The sequence below is a fragment of the Passer domesticus genome, chromosome 12 (assembly GCF_036417665.1).
Source record: "Passer domesticus isolate bPasDom1 chromosome 12, bPasDom1.hap1, whole genome shotgun sequence".
Classification (NCBI taxonomy): Eukaryota; Metazoa; Chordata; class Aves; order Passeriformes; family Passeridae; genus Passer; species Passer domesticus.
In genome coordinates this window covers 20,051,447-20,063,384 of record NC_087485.1, presented here as the reverse complement: position 1 = coordinate 20,063,384, position 11,938 = coordinate 20,051,447, and positions in this window count along the sequence as shown.

Below are 11,938 nucleotides of genomic sequence, written 5' to 3'. Positions count from 1 at the left end.
TTTTTTCCCCCCAGGATATTTATAGAATTAACTCCAGTCTAGATGAATCACTTTTATCATGGAATACAGTTTCTAGAAGGAGAGGTATACAAAGGAAACAACTTTGCTGCATGGACAGGGCTTAAAGAGTTAAACAAAAAAGTTCCAAAGGAACTTCCACACTTCTGCAAAATGCCAGCCCAATGAAAACCAGAGCAGATAAAAAACATGGAGAAAGCAGGCTGGGGGAAAAGGTGGCTTTAGGAATGCCTGTGAGAGCAAAAGGCAGGGATGTGAGAGCTACAGAGCCTTTCTAAAAATCACTCCGTGGTGTTCCAGCTGAGTTAAAAATGAAAAGAAAAGCACTGGGCTTTACAGCACCCTCGGCATTGTTTGTTTTGTCTGCCAAGTCTATTCCTCTTCCTTCAATGGAGTGCTTGTGGTTTGGCAGTGACTTTTTAGCCGTTTCTGTCTGTCTCCATCTGAGGCCCCAAACTCGCGTTTCTGAAGTGTCACATAAGTGGAAATTTGCTCTGCTGTTCTCCAGCTTCAGCAAGCTTGAGAGTCTTTGTGTCTCACTATTTATGCCATTTCAGCAAGCACTTAGAGAATGAAAACATCAACGCTCCCATCCAGGCACAGACTGGGAAAGCAGAGTTCAGTTCTGAAAACACGAACACAGGAGGCAAAGCAGGCAGCTCAGCAATGCCTGCCCCTAACGGGAGCCAGACCTGGCCCTGCTGTGGCCCAGCTGTGGATCAGCTGCACATCGCCTGTGGCCCAGCTGTGACTGAGCTGTGGATCATCTGTGGATCTCCTGTGGATGAGCTGTGGATCTCCTGTGCATGAGCTGTGGATGAGCTGTGCCCCAGCTGTGGATGAGCTGTGGATCTCCTGTGGATCAGCTGTAGATCTCCTGTGGCCCAGCTTTGGCCCAGCTGTGAGCGCTGGTCCCTGAGCAGTGCCCATGGTCATCACCACCCAGCCCCGTGGGGCAGCAGTGCCCACATCCCCCGGGGAGTTCATTTCCAGCCTTCCCCAGCATGTCAAGCTTGGATTAGAGAAACAGGGGGAGAGCAGGAGCCAAAGCCCCTGCAGGGGCTGTTCTAAATCCCCAAGGAGTGGGTGGGAGGCACCACCTCAGCCCTGCTGCCAAACACAACCCCTGCCAAATAAGGACACCATTTTTTCCCCACTGGGATGGAAGCAGCAAGGACACTGTGAGAGAAATCTTCACAAGGGGAAGGGCTGGCCTGGCAAGGGGAGGAACATTTTCATATATTTTTGATGCATATTTCTCTCAGTAATGCAAAAAAAATCCAAAACTCTGTGATTCCAGGCATTCAATTTTCATGGCTCGGATGGAAGCAGAAAACTGAATGCAAACCTTGCCAGTTTCCATACTGGTTATTCCCACTGCTTGCACAGAATGGATGACGCCCAACGTGTATCTTGTAAGGAATATCAGCAAGACTCACCAGACAACAGACCCCAGAATTCCAAAGGTTTGCCAAAATTCTCCTCCTCTACATCCTCGTGGAGGGGAAGCAGGAAAAACGTATAACCTCTTAAACTGTGATAACTGATACTTCTTTGTGTGGCTTTTGATAATGCAAGTGCAAGCACTTGTTAAAATATGGTGTATGAAACATCAGGATGCAGAACAGCTCTTTGCAAAATTACAGGAAATTTACAATTAAATTTGATCATCTGATTATTCAAAGTTTAGTTTGAACCCCATTTTTCCTTATAGAGAAGATTTAATCCAACACAAGGCACATAACACATGGTTAAGGGAAACATTTAAGAAAGCACTAGCAGATCTGCTTGGATCTCAGATCCTTTAGTCTTTAACAATCCTCTAAATGACAAATAAAGTTATGTTTGCATGATCCCCTCTGTCCAGGATCAGCTGAGACTGGAGAAGGAGTCATTGCTGTTATTGCCTCTTTTCATTATGGTTCTTAAAAAAAAGCCATCTAATGATTCAATTTTATCTGTACTTCTATTAAGTGCAATTAGTTACACTAAAAAAACTGCTCTCCTCTCTGGCACTTTTAAGGTTTGTGAACCTGCAATACAAAGAGTTTGGTGGTTCCCTGAGAATCCCCAGGTTAGCACTGTCCCTTTTGAAGTGACCAGCCTGGCACAACACCCTTTGGTCATATTTTAGCTTTAAACGTCACTGCTAAGACATGGACAATTTACTTAGTTGCCTTTTTGGCTCATATGGATTTGATTGACTGAAGTGCTTCCTAAGCAATAGTGAGGTAAGGCTTTGAAAGTCCCTGATAGCCAACAGTGGTACTGTGACCTGGCAGAGCTGACACTGAATCCTGCCTGAGGTTAGGCCTCCCTCCAAAACTATCAGCAGATCTGCACATTGGTAATTCCTGTCTTTTACATTTTCTGAATTTCATTTATCAGAGATGTTACTGTGAGAGCACAAGTAACTCTGACAGGTGGTATTCAGCTCAGAGAGCAACCTGTGGGGACAGTCTGATGGAAAATGTCACTCAGCTCAGGGGACCCTGCCCTTCCCTCAAGCCAAACCAGGCTGCCCCATCCAGGGCCATCCCTGCAGCCCTTCTTCCATCAGGGCATTCATGGGGCAGCTGCAGCAATCTGCCAGTGACCTGCTTCTCAGTTATTTCACACTTTAAGCAAATCATGTTTATCAAATTATTGTTTCTTCACATTTCACTCTTTGCTTTCTGCTGGTTTTAGGTATTGATTGTATTTTCTGGCCCCAGCGGCCCAGCACAGGCTCTGGGCTGCACAGGGCAGCAGATCTGGCTGTGACCTTCCCAAGGACTCACACATCAGCCTCATGTCAAAATAGGCTTATTTGAGTTTATCAACAAGGCTAGGCAAGGATATTACACACAAAAAATGTTGCTTTTATACTAACTGGATGCTTAACCCTAGAGTGCTCCAAAGCCTTCAGTTAACCTCCCTCTGAGTGTGCATTTTATATTTGAAATATTCACCGATATCTCACTTCTTTGGAGAAACATTTTTTGTTCTAAAGGCTTTCCCAATAACCATGTTACATGTACACACCTTGAGACAGACTCCAACCATAATCAAGCAATCTTTCCAAGACTGGTGGGACCTCAGACTTTGCCAGACACCAGGCAACACCACGATTCTTCCCATTACAAATCTACTTCAGATTTCTGTGTTTCCAGCTATTAATCTGCCTTGTGTGCAGAGTTCTATAAAACACTGCTGCTATTAAATTATCAACTCTGTTGGCAAGAAGGCAGCTGCTGTTAGAGCTGCTCATTTTCCCCTACAGCCCCTCCCGTTGTAACATTACCTGACTGATGTTAATGAGCCCATCCCTGAACACCCAGGGGTCAAGCAGCTGCAGGTGTGGTACACTGAGGTTTGCACCACACTTAACCTCCAGCGAGCCATTGATGTAAATTGCCTTTTGAAGCCCCTGCAATTTTAGCTCACTTCAAATCAATAGAATTCTTCCCAGTATTTTCACTGGGCCCTGTATCAATAGTGTAACATTTCACCAGTCCTGAAGTAATTTTAATCTAGAAATTGTTTCCCCAAAGCTTGATAATGAGTTAAGGTACAAGCAGATTTTTTTTTTTTTTTTGAAACCTGATAAAAAATAGCTCAGAGGCAGGTAGCTCTAAAATTAATTGTTGTGCTTCACTGAGGCTGTCACAAAACCCAGAAATCTTGTTCTCTTTCCTGTACTGCACACACAGTGGATTTCAAAGCAATCTATATTTATTTAGTTGCTCTTTTTCTGTAAGAAAACCAACAAATTATTATAATGCACATTTAATACCTTATTAAATTAGATGTCACCTGCTCTTTGAGTGAGAGGTAAAAATCGAGTTCTGTGTAGTCAGAGGCACAAACTTAATCAAGTATTAATGGCTGAATTGCTTTCAACAATAAGATACTAAGGCCAAGCAAAATGTCCAAGGTCACTCCACTCCAGATGGCACTAATATATTTACAGGTCTGATGCCTCCTGGCATTTTCAATTTCTTATGTTTTTGGAACGAATCACATTGAGGAGCTGGCAACTGCAATTTGCCCACAAAATTAAATTTAAAGGATTATAACTCCAGTTTTAAGCAGTGATTTGACTGAATTGATGTGAAGCCACTACTCCCAGCTCTTGATTTCCACTGAATGATGACCACAGCATATCACAAATTCAATCAGGACAAAACAGAGTGGTTATCATAGAGAGGTTTTTTCATGTTCACAGCCACTGAATTAAGCCTCAGCTATCAGAGCCAGCAATCAGGAATATAACAAAAGGATCCACACCAAAAAATGGGGGCCTGAAGCACTCTGCCTTCCTCCTCAGCAGGGGAATTTTCAGTGACAGGGTTTTCACAAGGGCAGTGATGCTCCAGCAGTGAACATGCCCACAGAATTCCAGGTGCTCTTGGAGGAACATGGAAATACAAATGTTCCTGGCTGTTTGCTCCCAGGGTTTTGACTTGTGCACAGGCAAACCTATTCTTCCCTCACTGCTATGCCAGAATCTTAAGGATCCTCTGCCAATCCAACCAAAAATTGGCTTCAGAGGCAGTCAGGGATCCCAGTGCCCAGTGGGCATCCTGCCCCACACGCCAGCCACGGGAACACTATCCTGGGAGGGGACAGCCTGTTCTGCTCAGGGCTCAGGGTTTGTGCTGCACACACAGCTCTGTCCCGTGGGACAGGACACCCTACCAGCAGCTGGCAGGAAGGGGAAGAAAAGCCCAGCTGATTACCCAACACAAAAAAGCAAGGACTTCCAACTCTAAAACTAAACAATGCCTAGAACTGAGTGTTGGAAACCACATCCCTGAGCTTTGTTATTCAAGCTGAGCACTGCAGCCTGATTTTTATATAGATATGTTACAGGTTGTGTTCACATATATATTTCATTATATGCTACTGTCACATTTCAGGTAGCAAAAATACTGGTTTCTACTTATTCCTAGGGTTTCTTAGGCAGAAAATCCTGCAGTTTCCTTCTATTTCAGCACTTTGGGTCTGAGGTTTGTGGTCTGGGTTGTTTGCACAGGCAGCAAGCAGAGGCAGGCAGTGACAGGCTGTCAGCACAGCTTCAGAAATCAAAGATGCAAAGGAAGAACTTTGCTCTGTGCTGTTACATCCCATCCCAACAGAGCTCCAGAGTCTCCTGGCGATGTCAACAGAGGAGTCCTGTGCTTTGGGAAACCTTCCAAAGCTGCTGAACCTCACTGGGGAATCAAGGCAGCTCATTCCTTCCAGGCATATTTCCTTTGCCCACCAGCATCTCTCAGGGCAGCTACTGCAGCTGCTGGGTTGAAATGCCACCCAGTTCTTCCAAAAGATTTACAAGCAAACAAGTAAAATGCAGTTTCAAACTGCCTCTACTTCCAGGTTACTCTATATGGACTTTGTATTAAAACATGGACATTTAATAGTCTCCTTCCTACCCATCCTTCTTTCCAGTGCCCATAGAATACCCATATATTGCCATATTTGTCTTTTTTCCACATCACTGTGGCTCCTCCCTCTCTGCCTTATGCTTCTGACCTCCATCAGTTGCAATTTAATGCTTTTATTACTGCAATAACCAAGCTGTGTCCAAAGTCAGTTTTCCCTTTAAATTTTTATTTTGATGAAACCTTTAACTATTACAGTATTATATTGATGATCCCAATATTCCAACCCTCATAAATAAGTTAACAAGAGTGTTCTATTTATACTTCTATGTATGTATACCAAAATATAGAGAGAGTTAAAAACAGAAATTACTGTTAAAGTTTTCTGTCACATTAAATATACAGTGGCTCCTGGGCATCTCCAGACCAACTAAAAAAATTTGAAAGGGAAACTAAAGGAAAAAAGAGAAGAAAAAAAGAAAAAAGTCTTTTAAAAATACATGTGTTTAAGGTACTGGTGAAATCAGGATCCACAAAATACCTGGATAGAGCTGGTGCCAAGAGAATGGAGCCATCAAGCTCTTTGCATTTTAATTCCTTAGACAATAAGTGCTCACACTCCGAGGAGAAAAATGCCAGCAATTTTTCAGTTGGGATTAAGTTTTGGACAGAAAATGAACAAGAGAATGATTCCTAAATTATTGAAGTGAGTGATAATTCCCATGGTGACAGAGACCAAGCCCCAGCAGTGATGTGTCGCTACCTCCTCCCCAGGCAGGACAAGGAGAGCCCAGATCAGAAACCTGCCAAAAACCCTCGCTCAGAGCATTCTCCACAAGAAATGGCTTCAGCTGTCAGGAGCTCTCTGAGCTCACCAGGGAGGGGCAGGACTGCACAAGAGCCAAAATCGACCTTTTTCACCTCAGAATCCAACCCAGGTAGGGCCTGGAACCCCCAGGACACGGGGCTGGGGGAACACGTGGGAGGTGGCACCGGCGTGGCCATGGAGTGACCACTGCCCTGGGCACAGGGTTGATGGAGAAGGAAGACTCGCTCACCATATGATGATCGACAAGTCTCGTCTTTATTTCCGAATCGCCAATTATTATACACCTTTTAATTAGCTCATGCATAGTGCAAAATCCCAGCTCACCATTGGGTAACTAGCTATCTACGTGCTGTTTTTGGTATAACTATCACACTTTCCCAGGCTATTTTGCTCCACCACCTGCTCGGTGCATTACTTCATCCGTGGGCCAAGGACACAGTTTAATTGGAATGGCAACTCCCCTCATTCTCTATCTTGGTCAAATTAATCTCACTGTGACCTTTAGCTCGGAGCCAGCTTGTTACAAAGCTCTCAACACAGGGTGACCACTGACTGCTCCAGCCATGGAGTGACCACTGCCCTGGACACAGGGTGACCACTGTCCTAGCTGAAGTGTGACCACTGCTGTGGCTAAAGCATGACCACTGCTCTGGCCACAGTGTGACAACTGTCCTGACCACACTGTGATCATTGCCCTGACCACGTGTGCCCACTGCTCCAGCCACAGGGTGACCACTGTCCTGGCCACTGTGTGCCCACTGTCCTGGCCACTGTGTGCCCACTGCCCTGGCCACAGCAAGCCCTTCCCCAGCTGCATGGTCAGCAGGATCCTCTGCACTGTGAATATTTTGCTCTCTGATGTTTTTTCATTGCCTGTGGCGAGAGCAACAGGCACATCAAAGCAAGCAACATCTCTCAGAGCAGAGTTATAAAACAAACAATTCAGAAATGGTTGTGCTCAGAGATTAAAACCATCCTGGATGACAAATTAACTGCTCAAAGTGAGAAAGTGACATGTTTGCATGGTTTCTTTGTAGTGAAGATCAGGAGGCACAAACCTGACAAGACTCAGGCATTGGCAGCACTTACATCAGCCTCTGATATGTCTTGGCCCATTTGTATAAATGGCTGTCACAGAAATCCTCTGTTCCACAATGCAGAAAGCCAAAATTCAACGATCTTCCACTCAAAGACTGCAGCACCCCTAATTCCCACCTTCAGCTTAAAAGGGAAATAAAAAATAATCATAATAGCTGCAGATTATAATGCCTCAAACGCAGCACCCTTTTAGGAATTCAAATGCTTTCTTCAAGGAGGTGTAATATTAAGCTTCAGTTTTCCCTGCATTAAAAATAAAAAGCTTCACTGCCCCAGGGTGAGTGGATAGAGGGATTTTACTGAGATTTGAGAGCTCCACCTACCTCACACTGCTGCAGCTGGATTCACATAGGGGTGCATGGAACAGACTTAATGATCTCCAGACACAAAAAGCTGAGGAATAACCCAAAAAGAGGAGGCTGGGAATGTTTCTTCCCAAGCTGGGGTGGGGCAGACGTTTAAATAGGGAAATATTCTTCACCAGCTTAATGAGTGATGGCATATCTCTGTTCAGACCTGTGTTTAATCCATGAACTTCCAGTGGCACAGTGGAGATATCCAGGTCAGCTTTGGGAGCTGCTTCCAAAGCCTTTGCAACATGAAGGGTCTGTGAACCATTCCCACCCCAGTACCTGAGCAGTCACACCCAGAAAATCTCAGAGCCACATTTTACATTTGCAGGGGAAACATTTGTGTCCATCTGCACAAAATTAAGCAACGTAGTTCAGAGCCAGGGATGAAGGTCAGAAAAAACTCTAAATAATGTATATTAAAACGAGCAATAAGTATGGAGAGATTGCAGAGTCTTTGACTAGAACAGAGAAAGTGGCAGCAAAGAAGTATTCCTGTAAAATATTCCCTCAGTGCTGCATCCTCACACCAAGGCTCCTTTGTCTTGCAGGTGCTTTTGGAGTCTCCTGTTCTTCCTGGTCAAATGTAAGGAAGCAGCTGGGAGGAGACCTGGATAACTTGGAATTACAAGGGCAGTAAGCAAATCTGCATCTCCTTGGCAGCACATTTCCCATCTTTCCCAGCACCTGGCAGTGACAGTCTCCCCCACAAGAATCACCCATGATATTTCACCTTCACTGTGAAAGTTATGGAGAATTCAAGGGTGGGTCCTTAATCATGAGCAGCTGCATCTGCTAATTCTCCATCCTTCCCAGCTTTCCCAAGTGACTGACATCTATTGCACCCCAAATTGTGCAATTTGCATTTTGTTCAGTGCAGGTGAGTTTCAATAAATATTGTAGCTAAAAGTACAACCAGGGCTGAAGATTCCAAAGTAAGGGCTCTAAAAATCTCACCAGGGAATGCCCTGCACAGAGATATTAAACATCACAGCCCCTCCACACTGTGATTGCAGAAAATAGCAGAAATTAATTGCATGTGTTTCTGCCTGATAGGGTTTACAGGCCCTTTCCAGCAGTTCCAAACATCTCTGGATCTCATCCTGTGTTGTAAGAAGCAGCAAGAGCCATTTAGGGTTTTCCAGGCCTTGCTCTGTTTCTGGATCACTGGCCAGGCAGCAGCAAACTGATACTGGGCACGCTGCCCTGTGCCAGCCCCACAAAACAGATCCTCCCCACACTGCCCTGTGAACAGATCCTGGCCTGTGGAAATGCCTCCAACTGAGATAAATGGTGGCTTGGCCTCAGTAGCACATACAGGAGGCATCAACCTGAGACCACGGTGATGCCCAAGGAGCTGGAACAGAGGCTAGATGGAGTTAAGAGGAGTAAAGTGGATATTTATTGAAGTGCCTTCAAAGGCCACACCCAGTCATGGTTCTGCCTGGATCTCCAAGATGGAAGCAAAAGAGGCCTTGGTCATGAGATCTCACATTTTTATAAGTTTTAGTCCATTTGTATATAGGAGTTAACTGCCCAATTAATAGCTTCAAATGATGAAGTTTCATCCTCCTTGCTTGTTTGCCTGCCCTTCTCTTTTCACATTGTTTATGCTTTGGGCCTGAAGTTTGAAGAGATTGTCCTTGAGTCTCTAGCTAGAATTAGATTGTTTTGTGTTCACCACCCTGTGAAAAGATCCTAGTAATACTTAATGTAAATCTAAAAACTGCACATCAAAACAGAACAGAAAAACTTAAAACGAGAGGTAACAGTGGGAAACAGGACACTGAAAAAGTGGCATCTAGTCAGGCCATGGTGAGAAGGGTATGGTCATGGGAGCCAATATGTTAATGGGACTGTCCTGCGTTTGCTCAGGTTTCTGGTTCTTGTTCTCAGCTGGTTCAGAACCCGACACAAATAAGGTTGTGTTCAAATTCGTGTTCATGATTGGACCCCGGCCCTCAGAATACCCCGGTACCTTGTTATGTTCACCACAACCCCATCTTTGGACCTTGCCCCTGTACTCTGCAGTTTCTATGTTTGTTATTTTGGTTATTTAAATTTTTATTTTCCAGGTAGAGCCATCGTTCCCATCCCTCATTTCACCAGCTCCCTCCAGCCCAGCTGAATAAAGGGATCACAGCGGGCTCCAAATTGTGATCCGGGCCACGCTGCCCTATCCCACCCCACAGAACAGACCCTGCCCACGCTGCCCTATCCCACCCCACAGAACAGACCCTGCCCATGCTGCCCTATCCCACCCCACAGAACAGACCCTCCCCACGCTGCCCTGCCCCAGCCCCACAGAACAGACCCTCCCCACGCTGCCCTACCCCAGCCCACAGAACAGACCCTGCCCACGCTGCCCTGCCCCAGCCCCACAGAACAGACCCTGCCCACGCTGCCCTATCCCACCCCACAGAACAGACCCTGCCCACGCTGCCCTATCCCAGCCCCACAGAACAGACCCTCCCCATCCTGCCCTGCCCCAGCCCCACAGAACAGACCCTCCCCACGCTGCCCTACCCCAGCCCCACAGAACAGACCCTGCCCACACTGCCCTATACCAGCCCCACAGAACAGACCCTCCCCACGCTGCCCTACCCCAGCCCCACAGAACAGACCCTGCCCACGCTGCCCTACCCCAGCCCCACAGAACAGACCCTGCCCACGCTGCCCTACCCCAGCCCCACAGAACACGATCACTGCCTGTGGCACAACTGTGATGAAATGAGCTGTGAATCAGGTTGTGATGTTGGGATGGGAATGCAGGAGGTCAATCACTGCCAGCCATCCCTGGAGAATCCCAAATTAATCACTGCATCACTGTGCATTGGTGACAGCTACTATTCATAGGGGAAAAAAATACTTTAAACTACTTCATGCACTTAAAATTCAGCCTATAATGCATTTTGTCCTGTTACCTTTAAGCGAGTGAGCCAGAAAAAATAAGTTAATATGATGTGATATTTCTCAATACACTAGTAACACTGTAAAACAAAATAAAGCTTGTTCCAAAGAGTTCAACATTGTTGATTTTTTTTTTTTCTTTTAAAAAAGATCTAAAGGAGCAAATTCACACACTGGTAATGAAACTTTCAGCATTCAGGTATGCAAGAGACAAATGCTTTGCCATGAGGCATGAATAGCCATATCAAATTTTTAAGCATTCAGGAGGTTTTTATTAGATGATAAAATAATACTAATAGTTATTTCTACATGTTTAGGTATATGTAATCGTGTATATATAAGCAAAAAATGAAAGTATAGAAATACATGATTTTTTTTTTGAGATGATGCTACCAAATTGATTTGAGAATTAATTCCCCAGAAGTCAGTTGGTATTGTGACTCAGTGAGTTTCTTTGAATAAAGTAACCTTTAAGTTTAAAAAATATGCTTTATCTCCACCTCCACCACCACATGACCCAACATGAAACAGAATCTTTTTGTAAGAGGCCAGAGTTGTTTCTGCCTCAGAGGATTTGCCCAGAGCTGAGACCTTGTATCCCACAGAAAACCTCTGATTCCTGCAAACCACAAAGCTGGTTTCTTTACCAGTCACTAAATTCAGCTCTTTACTTTGAAATTAATAACTCCACATTCTTCAGCTTTTGAGTGGCTCTGTTTGTGAATTGCTGATATCCTTGGTGCCCATTCTTTGGCAAGTGACAACCAGTTATTAAAGCACTTACAAATGCTCCATCTCCCAGCTTTTTTTTGAGGCCACAAAAAGCTATACAACAATGACAAAGCATTGTTAGGATTCTTAATAACCAGGGTTTGCATGAATACTTATTTTTCCTTAAGGAAACAAGGAGGAAATCATAGACTATTATCTTAATTGTAAAAATACAATAGAACCGTCTCTCTCTAGGGTTGGGGTCTCTGGGGCTGGATTATTTTCTTTCTTACAGATGACTCAGAATAATCTGTTTTATTCAGACTTACAGAAATTACTTAAAATACCTATCTCACCAGAGTATCTGCCCTTCACCCTACCTGGAAACATTCCCTTGAAGGTGAAAGTTAAACTCCAGTGTCCTTCCCAGTCAGTGTCCAAGGACACCCATGCACTGCAGGGCTCTGTACAGCCTCCAACCCCAGATCTGTCAGAAGCACAGGAGACAAGATGGGCCCTTCCCAAGTCACCTGGAGAACTGCTCTGGGTGCAGCTGGGAGAGAGTCATTGAGCAAAACAGCTTGAAAAAGATACTCAGGATTTACAGCATCATTTAGGGTTTCCTGCAGATCCCTCCACTACTGCTGGTTCAGCTCATC